This window comes from Schistosoma mansoni, chromosome 4 (genome assembly GCF_000237925.1).
Source record: "Schistosoma mansoni strain Puerto Rico chromosome 4, complete genome".
Taxonomy (NCBI): domain Eukaryota; kingdom Metazoa; phylum Platyhelminthes; class Trematoda; order Strigeidida; family Schistosomatidae; genus Schistosoma; species Schistosoma mansoni.
Window position 1 is genome coordinate 27,988,279 of NC_031498.1, and position 13,528 is coordinate 28,001,806.

General features: G+C 38.6%; 1 protein-coding gene and 1 non-coding gene across 2 annotated transcripts in view; one reads left to right on the forward strand and one right to left on the reverse strand.

Moving 5' to 3' along the window:
• Positions 1–1,338, reverse strand: part of Smp_131080 (hypothetical protein) — a gene marked incomplete at its 3' end in the record, with an annotated part of 20,580 nt that extends 19,242 nt beyond the window's left edge. Inside the window, exon 1 of the mRNA XM_018797380.1 lies at positions 1,295–1,338. The remainder of the gene's footprint in view (positions 1–1,294) is intronic.
• A 635-nt stretch (positions 1,339–1,973) lies between these two features.
• On the forward strand, positions 1,974–2,045 carry Smp_tRNA_01559_Pseudo_TTG.1.1. Its single transcript has one exon. It is a non-coding gene (tRNA).
• The last annotated feature ends 11,483 nt before the right edge of the window (positions 2,046–13,528 follow it).

Genomic DNA, 13,528 nt, shown 5'->3' on the forward strand with positions numbered 1-13,528 from the left:
TAGATATCGATAGGACGCTATTTAAATTAATTTTTTGAGATATTGCATGATCGAGTATAAGTGTATCTGTAGGTATAAATGTACCTCAATGTGTGTGTATGTATGTGTCTATGTATGTGTATATATCACCCTATATATATATATATACAACTCTCTATATCCCTAACTCTCTTGTAATGTGTCCCTCAAATCAAAAGATATATATATATATATATATATATATATATATATATATATATATTCAGACCTTGTTGTATATATATATATATATATATATATATATATATATATATATATATATAGTGAGAATGGTCCACCACAGTTCTGGGGATCTGTGTCGTTAAGCAGCAGAAATAAGTTTTGCTGTTTATCTAGTGGTATTAAGGCTTAGATAATTTCTGGTTCTCCTGAAAACCGAAGTAAAGTTACTTTCATCTATAAGGGTACATTGGCATAATAGTAATCACAATAATAATAATTATCAGTATACTATACTGATAATTATCATGTGCTCACTAGTGACTAACTTTGAAAGGTAGTTCTCGGAGTTCTACTGAGAAACCATGACTAGTGGAGTTCATCCTTGTCAGTTGCGAGGTATTTACCCATCAATGTTAGACCACCATTGGAACCTAGAAGCACTGGACGGCTGCTTCATTCTGCTATGGGACTCCTCAGAAGTGTTCGTCCAAGACCTCAACACAGGGAATCGAACTCAGAACCTTTCATCTCAATAAAATTCAACATTCTGTACAACCACATACTGAAAATCGTCATGTGCTCAGCAGTGACTAGCTTCGAGAGGTAGTTCTTGGAATTCAAGTGATAAACCTTGCCTAATGGAGTTCATCCATGTCAGATGCGAGACAGTTACTTACCGTAGGCAATAGGTGTGCAAGATCATGGATTGATTGGAGTTAGACGTTAACACTGTTGGATACCAGTTCAGTGATCTAGAGGTTAAGCGTTTGTGCACGAAACCTAGGGTTCTGGATTCTAGTCCTGCGTGTGGAATTGTGGGTGAGTACTGTTAAGGAGTTCCATACCAGGATAAAATGTCCGTCCAGTGCTTCTAGGTTCTAATGGTGGTCTAACATAGATCGGTTCATAGTCTCAATAATAATGATAATAACAATAAAGACAATAACTGAACTCCACTGAAAAGTTGTTAACTAGAAAAGTGATTTTCTAGGCAATGTGAATTCATGGTTGAATAAAAAGATCACTTATAAGATTATTATTATTATTATTAATAGAATTTGATAAACCAAAATCAAAAGTGGACCCGACTTACCAATTAGGAAGAAAAAAAAAATAATTAAATGAATTAGAAGTCCTAAAGAAATTCGATAGGATATTAAATTATCCCCTATCAACTATAGTATAAATACTGAAGTGAATACCTTAGATACACACTTAGTTCAATCATAAATACTAACCAATCGAATACAATCACCTTTCTTACTAATAGTGATACATTACCATTTTTATATTGTCTGTCAACAATCATTTATTGTTTATAGGGTTATATATTATAATCACATTTAAACAATCAGTAGTAATGTATTTAAATGTTACATATGATATATATCATTTATATAAGTCAAGTGTGTTTAAGGCTAGTTTATACAATGAATTGTTATAATTAATGATAATGATAGTAACAGTTCATTAAAACAAAATATATTAATAAATATTGATTGGATTAAATTGTGTGCTACTAATTGGTAGATATACATAATGTTGTAGATCATGGTGACACACTTGAAACCGGTTCCTGTTTTCAAAACTAACATAAACTACGAATGTAACAGATAATAATAATAATAATAATAATAATAATAATAATAATGATAGAATGATGGAATAAGAGACTGACCAGTTGCAGTCCTAAGCATCAATGGGAAAATTCAAACAAACAATACCAAGTGAATTTAAACTCCACCCTGTTGCACAAGCAAGTGGCTATCAGGACTCAGTAGCTGAGTGGATAACGCGATGGCGTTTGGAGCGAACGGTACTGGGTTCGAGTCCTAGATTGGACATCAACTCTGAGATGCAGGTACATCCAGCTGACGAGTCCCAACTAGAACGAAACGCGCGTCCTGGATTCCACTGCTAGCCACTATCTATCTTTGCTTATAATGCTTGTGAATGAAGGCAATATCGAGGTAATACGTACAGTATGCACATATGGCCAATAAGAGACTGATCAATTGCAGTCCTAAACATCAATGGGAATATTCAAACAAACAATATTAAGTGAATTCAATATTTTATTTTTTTGAACGTAATCTGATATTGATTCGTGCTATTTCTTCTTGGGTTTCACGAGAATTAGCTAGTTTATAGGATGGGAAACTCACAGCTCTAGGTTTATCAAAACATCCTTATCAATAAGGAAGGTAAGGATTACAGTGAATGTCATATAGTATCACGGAGCCATCAACGATGGTAGTAAAAATGATAAGGACCAGTTCTACGAGAGGCTTCAATTTATCCAAGGGAAACAACTAACCACTCTGATTAGAGATCAAAGCGTCAAGATTTCAATAAACAACACCCGGAAAGAAAACATTATGAGGTGACATAGACTAATAAAAACAACGGGGGTGGCAAGATAGCCCATGGATATAAGCAAAAGTATAAAAGCTCGACAATAATATATCTAAAGTATCTGATATGTGACAAAACAGGTTGTAAAAGGTGATGCTGTTATTTCACAGTTGTATAGATCTTATGTTATCACAAATATTTCATCTAATTCTACACAATTTCATTTACTCATATGGTGTTTTATATGCATGCGGACACATTTTTTGTATTGTATAAGAGCAGTTAAATGCATTTGTTAAAATGTTGTGTTGTATGTTGAGAATTGCATACTATACTTATCGTACAATACTAAATAAAGCCACTATTATTATTAATTGTGATGGTCGAAAGTATTTTCTTCAATCTTTCAGGGTTATTAAACGTGTGTGTTTATGGTATGGAAAGCATTTTAGTGTGATTATTTCAGGATCCAAAAGACATAAACGTAATTACAAAAAGCTGAATATTTGTCCAAGCTTTGGCGAATGTGATGTTCGTGTACAACAGTGATTCCTTTGTGCATTATTCTGCGGCTGATTTGAATTCCAAATACATCAACTTCAACTGTGCTCACTGAGTTCTCTCTGATTTGAGTACTGGTCTATACGTATTTAATGAAGAGTTCTGGGTAATACTACTTAGCACGCAGAGTTCTATTACTTCTTGTTATCGAACATTTGCTCCGGGATATGAAAAACTATTAAATGTATTAAATAATTATTTTCTCATATTCTTAGGGAAAAAGAGATGTGAGTCTATCGTAAGTCTCTGTCATCACATTCCTATGAGACTTATTCCAACCTTTGGACAAATAAATTATTCTAATCTTCGTATCTGTCCTACTGCCCATAGTTTTGCCATTCTCAATTACTCATGTGTAAAATTGATCACGCTTTATACATTTGAGCATGCAAGTATATGTGTGCCCGTATACTTACTTGTATCACATTTATACTTATAAAAACTTAGTCACTTATTAGTCACTGAGTTGGCTATTTCTACTACTATAGTTCATGTGCATTTCTTCGCATTGCTTGTCATTCACCTACATTATCGAAAGTCTGAAATATATGATTCTCAAATAATATCGTATTCGAATTTTTATATCTGTGTTGTTGTCAACCAAATTAGTTGAGAGAATATATACGAAGTGAGTAAAATATATATTTCATTAACATCAATACAATACGATCATATAGAGTTAGATTCATAAATGAACCTGTAGCTGTGAATAATTCCCCAAAATCAATAGCTCATTAAGTGTTCGACATTGGATGCTGACCACGTTGTTTAAGTGGACTTGTTTAGCTGAAGGCTTTCGGTCATGCATCCGCACCAGATCACGTTTCAACACAGCGTGGGACACAGCTCCTACGTTTCATTAGCCAGCTTATAGAAAAGGTCCTCGATATATTGGTAACGAATCAAATATATCTTTCCTGCCTCTTCTCGTCTGACTTCTGATTTCTATCTGACTGGGAACGATCGAACATAGAAGGTGCTACTGGTATCCAGTTGTAAAACTAGAATATCCGTTGCATCATCATTGGTGAGACCGACGTGATCTGGTACACCAAGTCAATATACTGTGAGTCTGTTCCATTTTGGAATATTATTATTCATTGTTATTCTTTATTTGAATTTTATATATTGTGACATACTTTTTTCGCGAATTTTTTTTTCTCGGATATATTTTAATTAGACATTTTTCGTTATCTATATTAATATGACGGAACACTCACCCAAGGTTTTTAAGTTAAAGTCTATTCCCCCTATTTCGATTCAGTTAACGCCATTTTGGCCCGACAATATCGAGTCCTGGTTCTGCTATGCAGAAGCCGATTTTTGCATGCACGGAATCACGGACTCGCGCACACGTTTCCTCGCGGTAGTTAAGGCGTTACCGCGCGAGTTTAACAGGTACGTAACACCTAGTATGTTTACTAGTGATGTTTCCGAACTTTACGAATCGCTTAAGCTATCGATTTTAAAACGAGGAGACCTAACTGATCGACAACGGTTAGACCAACTCCTTAACAATATCGACTTGCAACATGGTTCTGCGACGGACATGTTGCTTAGAATGAGAGAAGTCATCGGCCAACGAACTTTCGATGATGGCCTATTTAGACAACTTTTCTTGTCTAAACTCCCTCAACAGGAGCAGGCAGTGCTTGTTTCATTTCAAAACAATGCCATAGATGAACTAGCTGCATCTGCCGATCGAATCTTGGAAATCACTAGATCTTCTAAGGCCGAGGTTTTTTCCGTCAAAGAAAAACCCCAATCGACCTCGACTGACATGGCCGAACTATGTCACACGCCTACACGATATCTTAGAGTTCGCAATGACCGTAGTCGGTCAAAAACCCCGCGTAGAAGTGCCTCACGTAAGCGATCTGGCTCTCGACCACGAGAGACAGACAATCCCGACTGGTGCTGGTATCATAACCAGTACGGTAAGTTTTCCAGAAACTGCAGGAAACCTTGCAATTATCCGACCCCAAAATCGAGTGACACGAAAAACAGTTCGGGAAACTTCCCAGCCGGCACGCGTTAACGGCAACCGTAGCCGGCGAACACAGCCGCCTCTTATATGTCACGGGTGTGACTACGAAAGTTCGCTACCTCGTCGACACTGGCGCAGAAGTTGGCGTTCTTCCAGCAAATCCCGACGACAGACTTCGCGAGTCTGTTTTGAGTTTACAGGCGGCAAACGGAAAGCCGATCGCTACTTACGGTAAAAGGTACGTCTACCTTAACGTGGGTTTACGCAAACCCATACACTGGATTTTCGTGGTTGCAGATGTCTCTATGCCAATCATTGGTATAGACCTGTTACAACACCACAATCTACTCATCGACACACGCTCAAGAAGGTTAATAGATGGAAACACTAAACTATCTGTTTGCGTAACTCCTTGTTCTGGTTGCAGGTTATCCCCAGTCACGATTAAGCACACCATAGACCCCTTGTACCAAGCAGTACCCGACAAATACCCCGGGATATACCAATCGCAATCGAAATTGCCTTGTGTAACCAGCAATGTTACACATCACATCTCGACTACAGGACCACCTGTATTTTCGAAAGCCCGAAGACTCGCTCCCGAGAAGCTTAGGTTAGCTAAAAACGAATCCGACCACATGATGGACCTAGGGATAATTCGACCATCGAATAGTCCATGGGCATCCCCATTGCACATGGTCCCTAAAAAGGACAGCAATGATTGGCGGCCAACTGGTGATTATCGGCGTCTGAATGCTAAAACCATTCCCGATCGTTACCCGCTGCCTCATATTCACGATTTGACAGCTACCTTGAAAGGTACAACTGTCTTTTCGAAAATCGACTTGGTTAAAGCTTATAACCAAATCCCGATGGCACCTGACGACATTCCTAAAACCGCCATCATCACTCCCTTCGGTCTTTACGAATTTCTACGAATGCCTTTTGGTTTAAGAAATGCGGCTCAAACCTTCCAAAGGTTTATAGACGACGTCTTCCGAGGTCTCAACTTCGTACATGCGTATGTTGATGACTGTCTAATAGCAAGTCCGGACAGAGAATCACATCTCAAGCATCTGGACATTGTTTTCGATCGACTCCAAAGGCATGGCATTACTGTCAACATTCAGAAATGCCAAATCGGAACTAACTGCTTAGACTTCTTAGGACACACTATTGATGCTCAAGGCATCCGACCACTTAGGAGCAAAGTGGCGGCCATTCTGGATTACCCAGAACCGACCACGATCAAGCAGTTACGAACTTTCAACGGACTCGTGAGTTTCTATAGACGGTTCATACCCAAATGCGCATCCTTAATGAAACCGTTAACCGATCAGCTTCGTGGAAATGCGAAATCAATTAGTTTAGACGACATAGCCCGTAAAGCATTCTCCACAGTTAAGGAACACATCGCTAAAGCAACCCTGCTTGCCCATCAGGACACTCAAGCGCCCATTAGTATCGCAGTAGACGCATCCGACTCAGCAATCGGAGCAGTCTTACAACAATGGGTTAACAACTCTTGGCAACCTGTAGGATTTTTCTCGAGACGGTTGTTAGACACGGAATCTAGGTACAGTACGTTCGGTAGGGAACTCCTAGCTATGTATTGTGCTGTACGGCATTTTCAACATTCCATCGAAGGAAGAGAATTCACGCTTTTTACCGATCACAAACCTCTTACCTTCTCTTTAAGTTCGTCCTCAGACAAGTACTCACCGCGAGAGTCTCGACAACTCGACTACATTTCGCAGTTTACTTCAGACATACAACATATTTCTGGAGCAAACAATGTAGTCGCAGACGCCTTGTCTCGAATTAGCTCCTTGAACAGTTTCCAAGGAATCGACCTTCTTAAACTCGCTCAGCTTCAAAAAGAAGACATTGATCTTCAGCATGAGTTATCCTCGACAACTCTTAAACTAAGTATTAGGCAGATGGGAACAGGTAAGGAAACCTTACTCTGTGACACATCTACAGGTAGGGATCGTCCAATTGTACCAAAACATTATCGCCGCAACGTCTTCAATACGTTGCACAATCTTTCTCATCCAGGTGCTCGTGCAACAGTCAAACTTATAGCCGAACGCTTTTGCTGGCCCGGCATGAATAAAGACGTGAGGGAGTGGGCACGCTCCTGTGTTAGCTGTCAGAAAGCTAAGGTCGTAAGACACAACAAATGTCCCTTAGGCTCTTTCAAAACCCCTGACGCTCGTTTCGACCACGTCCATATAGATTTAGTAGGACCCTTACCCGACTCGAACGGATACTCATATCTCCTAACATGCGTAGACCGTTTCACGCGATGGCCAGAAGCAGTACCGATTAAGGACATTACTGCTGAAACCGTGGCCCGTGCTTTCGTCGGACGATGGGTAGCAAATTTCGGCTGCCCTTCCACAATCACTACAGACCGCGGACGCCAATTCGAATCTGGACTTTTCCGTTGTCTGACCTCACTATTAGGAATCACGCGCTTCCGAACGACCGCCTACCACCCACAAGCAAACGGGTTGGTAGAACGTTTTCATCGACAACTAAAAGCTTCATTATCAGCTTCAAACGTTTCACAGTGGACAGACGCTCTTCCACTCGTCTTGCTAGGTATCCGCAATGCAGTGAAAGCTGACATTGGATACACGGCATCTCAACTCGTTTACGGAACGACACTCCGACTCCCAGGAGAATTCGTGGATCCTTCAGCTTCTTCATTGAACATGGATCTAAACTCTTACACGAGTAGGCTTACAAACGCTATGCGTTCAGTTAAACCTGCTCACACTCGACCTCAATCAACTGATGTTTTCGTTCAACCCGAATTACGACATAGTACACACGTCTTCGTTCGTCGAGACTCACATCGACGACCCCTCGAATCAGCATACGAAGGACCCTTCAAAGTTCTTCAACGCGAACCTAAGTACTATGTAGTCGATAAGAACGGTACGAAAGATAGCATCAGTATCGATCGACTCAAAGCTGCGTACCTAGAAGGAAACCCTAGCTACGTCGATTTTCCTTCGGTACAAGCAAACGACACAGCTACTACACTCGTAGTACCCTACACGACAACCGACACACAACTTGATACTTCGTCAACGTCGATAGAAAAACCTAAAACAACGCGTTCTGGAAGACGAGTAAGATTTCCAGAACATCTTAACGAATATTGCACGTAGGACATAAGCTTTATCTTGAATTACCCTTTCATTGTTTATTATAAATTTTTTTTAATATGCTCATTTTTTTATTTATATAAAAAAAAAACATTTTTTTGAGCGTATATATATATATTTATATATTGAAAAAAACCAAAAGAAAACCTTTTTTTCCGATCGCTTTTACGCTGTTTGTAAGTGTATCAGTTTATTTTTTCCGCTCATCTTGTGTCCTTACGCAAGTACGAGTGTATTTTCGACATGCACTCACACGTTTTATTTTTCCTCTTTTCCAGGACGGCTGGAAAAGAACGACGAAGTTTCGCAAGGAACCGAAATTTTCATTGTACTATATTTCTTTATTGCTACGTTGTACATTTTGGTCCCATAGTTTAAGGAAAGACGACCAGACGCTGCTAAACGAAGCAAGCTATCAGAAGAGTGTTTACCAACGACAAACTCGTTGGGTTTAAACTTCTGGCTGGTCACGTCTTAGGGGCATCACTACCTCACTAGGGGGGGGGTGATCTGTAGCTGTAAATAATTCCCCAAAATCAATAGCTCATTAAGTGTTCGACATTGGATGCTGACCACGTTGTTTAAGTGGACTTGTTTAGCTGAAGGCTTTCGGTCATGCATCCGCACCAGATCACGTTTCAACACAGCGTGGGACACAGCTCCTACGTTTCATTAGCCAGCTTATAGAAAAGGTCCTCGATATATTGGTAACGAATCAAATATATCTTTCCTGCCTCTTCTCGTCTGACTTCTGATTTCTATCTGACTGGGAACGATCGAACATAGAAGGTGCTACTGGTATCCAGTTGTAAAACTAGAATATCCGTTGCATCATCAAACCAATAAATTGTGAGTGTAGCTGTAAATAATTCCCCAAAATCAATAGCTCTTTAAGTGTTCGACATTGGATGCTGACCACATTGTTTTAAGTGGACTTGTTTAACTGAAGGCGTTCGGTCATGCATCCGCACCAGATCATGTTACGACTAAGCGTGGGAAACAGCTCCTACGTTCACTAGCCAGATTAAAGCAACCGCTTCTCGATATATTGACAACGTATCAAATATATCTTTCCTACCTCTTCGCATCTGACTTCTGGTTTTAACTAATTGGGGGACGATTCGAATATAGAAGGTGTTACTGGTTAATAGTTGTCAAACTAGAATACTGATCGTATCTTCATGAGCTTTCCTCAAGAGTCAGTCATTTTGCGAATGCAACCGAGTCCTATGAGTTTTTAGGTAATTGGTTAAAGATACTACTCGTTGAAGTTTTCCGGGACTTCATCATTAAAAAATTGTGAAATTATGTCCCGGATACTTAATTATAGATACTTTATAGAGAATTAAATGTTTATCGTCAGCCTGAAAACAGTGTAAAATCCACACTTTATTTTTTCGTATGGGTATGTGAAGAGACCGACCAGTGAATATTTTTCTATTTGATTGTTCCATTGTTTCTCCTTAAATGCAACCATTTCTGGCGATCGATATTCATACATATGTTTGATGAAACAATAGCGCTTATCTCTAAATACAAAATTATTTTTGGATACTATATTCCACATAGTTCATCTTCCTGTTTAGGATCAAGATAAAATCGTAAATAATAAGTCTACTAAAACTTAGTGTTTTCTTATTGTATCACCGTATATACGACTTGTTGTAGATTGTGTTATTCTTGTTTCCACCACATGCTTTATTGGTCGGCTGGCATGTTGAATCTTTATTTTTCAATTGTTTTTGCTTGGTCTAACTATACTATAACCCTCGTGGATTGTTGGGAGTGTTCTTTTTGATGAGAAGGCAACCCATACACATTCCTTGAAGGTTGGTTACTTTGTTTATTGTTTAGTTTTAATCTCATTACCTCTTACTGAATAATTCTTTCAGCTATTTAGCCTGGTGGAAACACAGAGTCTAAGCTGCTGTGGTGTTTATATAAACCAATGATTCATTTCTACTTGATGACTGCTTGATTTTGAATTCCAAATACAATAAATTCGTTCGCGTTCATCTAATGCTTCCTGATTAAATTGCGTTGTTTGTGGGATTACTAGTTTTCACTATAATTCAAATACTATTCGACATCACATTGGCCTAGCGAAGGAGCCTGTGATAGAACAGTTGGATATAAATTCAGATTTTAATGCTTTTGAAGAGTACACAAAGAGGTTCGAAATCCGGGCTGACCAAAAATGATGTTAAGGATTTTAATATTATCGCTCTTTGCTTTCGTTCATCGGAAAAGAAGCATATATTTTAATACAGAATTTGGCATTTCCAGACAAACCGATTTCACTCCTTTATGCAACTCTTAAGCAACTACTACTGGACCATGTAATGTATTGTAGGGTCAGTGAAATGTCACTGAACCCTAGCCAAGTCATCCGGCAGTTGGGTCACTAAATATCGAACAAATCGATCCCCGTCAAGGTCAAGGACAATCAACACGCATCAGTTAATCATACGCCATGGACTGGCCCATGCGGCAGTGGTTCTACTTTCGCTTGTATCTACTTTAACTAATATATTCCTGTAATAACGTCCTTTGTGTTGTACAGTCTTCAGAGCATCCATGGTCCCTTGATACGTCGATGGGGCAATCCACGTAAGGTGTTGGTCGCGAGGTGTGAATTCGAAGTTAGCTTGTTCGTTACACCGTTCCCATCTTACTCGAGTAGGCCTCCAATCATTCGACATAGACCATCAACGTTGATGGTCTACAGTATACAAATTTCGAATGCGGTAAAGGAGAAAAATTCAATGGGATGATTCGACAGGACATCAGGAATTCCACTACTTTAATACGTCGTCGTAGTTCAATACGTAATCAAGGTTATTCAGACAACAGTTAATTAATTTGTGAAACAGTTTATGAAGATGAGCACAAGTTTGGTAAACGCTTGTTCTGTGTCAAGTTTCATCCATGTAATCCATGTGTATTTTGTAATTGTGAATGCTTTTAATGTGGTCAATCTGGACACATTCAGTCAGTTTGTAATACCATGGTTCATCTCTCTGAAACCAATGCTAAAATTTGTGGTTGTGATCCTACTAAGTTCGATGTTTCTAATGATCACCTATCTTTATCCAAAACTTCGAGAAGCGGGATGATGTCACATAGCAGTCCAATGTTGAATGAAGCCCAGAATCATTGTCAGACAAAAGTTTCTAATCAACCAACTTCTTATCAGATTTCTCGTGTTCTTGTACCAGATATGGTTTGTCATAATGATTCACATATTTCTGATGACATTTCTTACAACTCTGAGAATAATATGTTGAATGAGTCAAATCATGATCAAAAACCGGATTCAGTTTTGATAGATGTTGATTTTCCTAATGATCCAATATTCTCTAATGAATCTGTGAATAAATTTGAGAGAAATATTTCGGAAAAATCAAATTCTGATGTCATATCAAATGTCATTTGTCCACACAATGAACTTCTCTCTGGTGATATTCCTACTGAGTGTGACAAATATGTTCCGGATGAATCGAATCCTAGTTACATTTCTGATGTTATTGTATCAGATGTTGTATATTCTCACGAACAATGTATGGTGGGTAGAAGTTTTAGTCAGTGGTCTGATGAACCAAAGGGAATACCAAGTTTTTTGAAGCAATCAGAGAACCAGTTTGTCCAGATATGAAGTTTGCACAAGTAGAGAATCCAAATCATGTCCAAGGTTATCCTAATGAATATGAGGCAGATGTATGTTTCTCAATTGATTGGTTCGCAGGTGAATCAAGCCTAGATGAGTCACATGTGTTAAATACACATATCAACGCGTATTTATCTGTGTATTGTAATATGAATAACAAAAAGAATATGTACCATAATTTTTATGCAAGTCAAATGCACATGATGGAATGCCTCGAATTACATATCAGTGTTTATCCCCAGATACTCACATATAATAATCGAGGCGTGGCATATAAGAAGATAATACAAATTAAGAACGTCGAATCGGTCGTAACATTGCGACGTATGGATCGAACATTACTTCGTGGGGGGGGGAATAGTGTTGGAAAGTCTATGATGCGAATTCTAGATATCAGTGGTTCCACTACACAACCGACATGATGATTGTATACAATTCCAGGAATCAGGTGAGTCAGTTCCGATTTTGGCTGTTAATTCTAATACTAATGAGTGTATTCTAGATAAGACAGAGTCTACATCTATTATACAATCGTGAAGACACGTGATGAACCTAAAGAGAAGAGGTACAATTAATCGCAGAAACTTGGATGCTCATTTAAGCAGTGGTGTTCGAATGAACCAATGATTCTTTTGTATTGATGACTGCTTGATTTCGATTTCCAAATACAATATATTCGTTCGTTTTCATCTAATGCTTCTTGATTAAATTGGGTTGTTTGTGGGATTACCAGTTTATACTATAATTCAAATACTCCTAAACACCACATCGGTGCAGACAGCTTCAGCTATGTAAGGGAGTAGTTATAATACTCCTTATAGTAGACTATTCGGAGTTGGATGCAAAACTAGGAATGCTTCCTCTATTTCGATGTGGTATTCACTATCTACAAATTGAGAGGGGGAGACTATATCAGCAAGGTGACATGAAACTTGACAGTCTCAAACCTCCACTCAATCTATCAAGTCGACTTGTCAAGATGTCACCCACCATGTCCTCCCTACAATCAGGCCTAAGACGTTAAATATGAAAGCGCTGGTGCGGTAGAACGAAAACAATGTTGCCAGTATATTAACTCCCTTAAAATACTTAAGATATATGGACTTATGTTCTTCATGTGTAATCTTTAATGGGAGTTAACATAAAATTACTTGGTTTCCCTCTAAGGGTACACGACAAGGGTTGCATGTGTTATTTATAGCTTGGCATTCATCGACGGAAAGAAATTACTTAAGCCCTGAAAAAATGCTAAGTTCTTTTCAAGAATTTAGCGGAAGATGCGTGTCTTTTCTAATTAGTTTGGTCTCGTCTAGGTCTATCGTATGTCTGAGTAACACCAATGTTGGCTCAGGTATACGTTTGCTGAATCACAATCTCAAATGATCTTCACGTCATACTAACTAGGTACCAATAATTAATAAATCTCCAATGCATATTTGCTTGAAAGGCATGATTTGTAAGAAACTGTTCACGTACCATAGAAATTTTAGTGTAACATTTTTCAAACCTAGTGGCATCCGCATAAATTAGAAGGATATGGATGACATAGTAGTATCTGTATCGGGAATATCCTCCTAA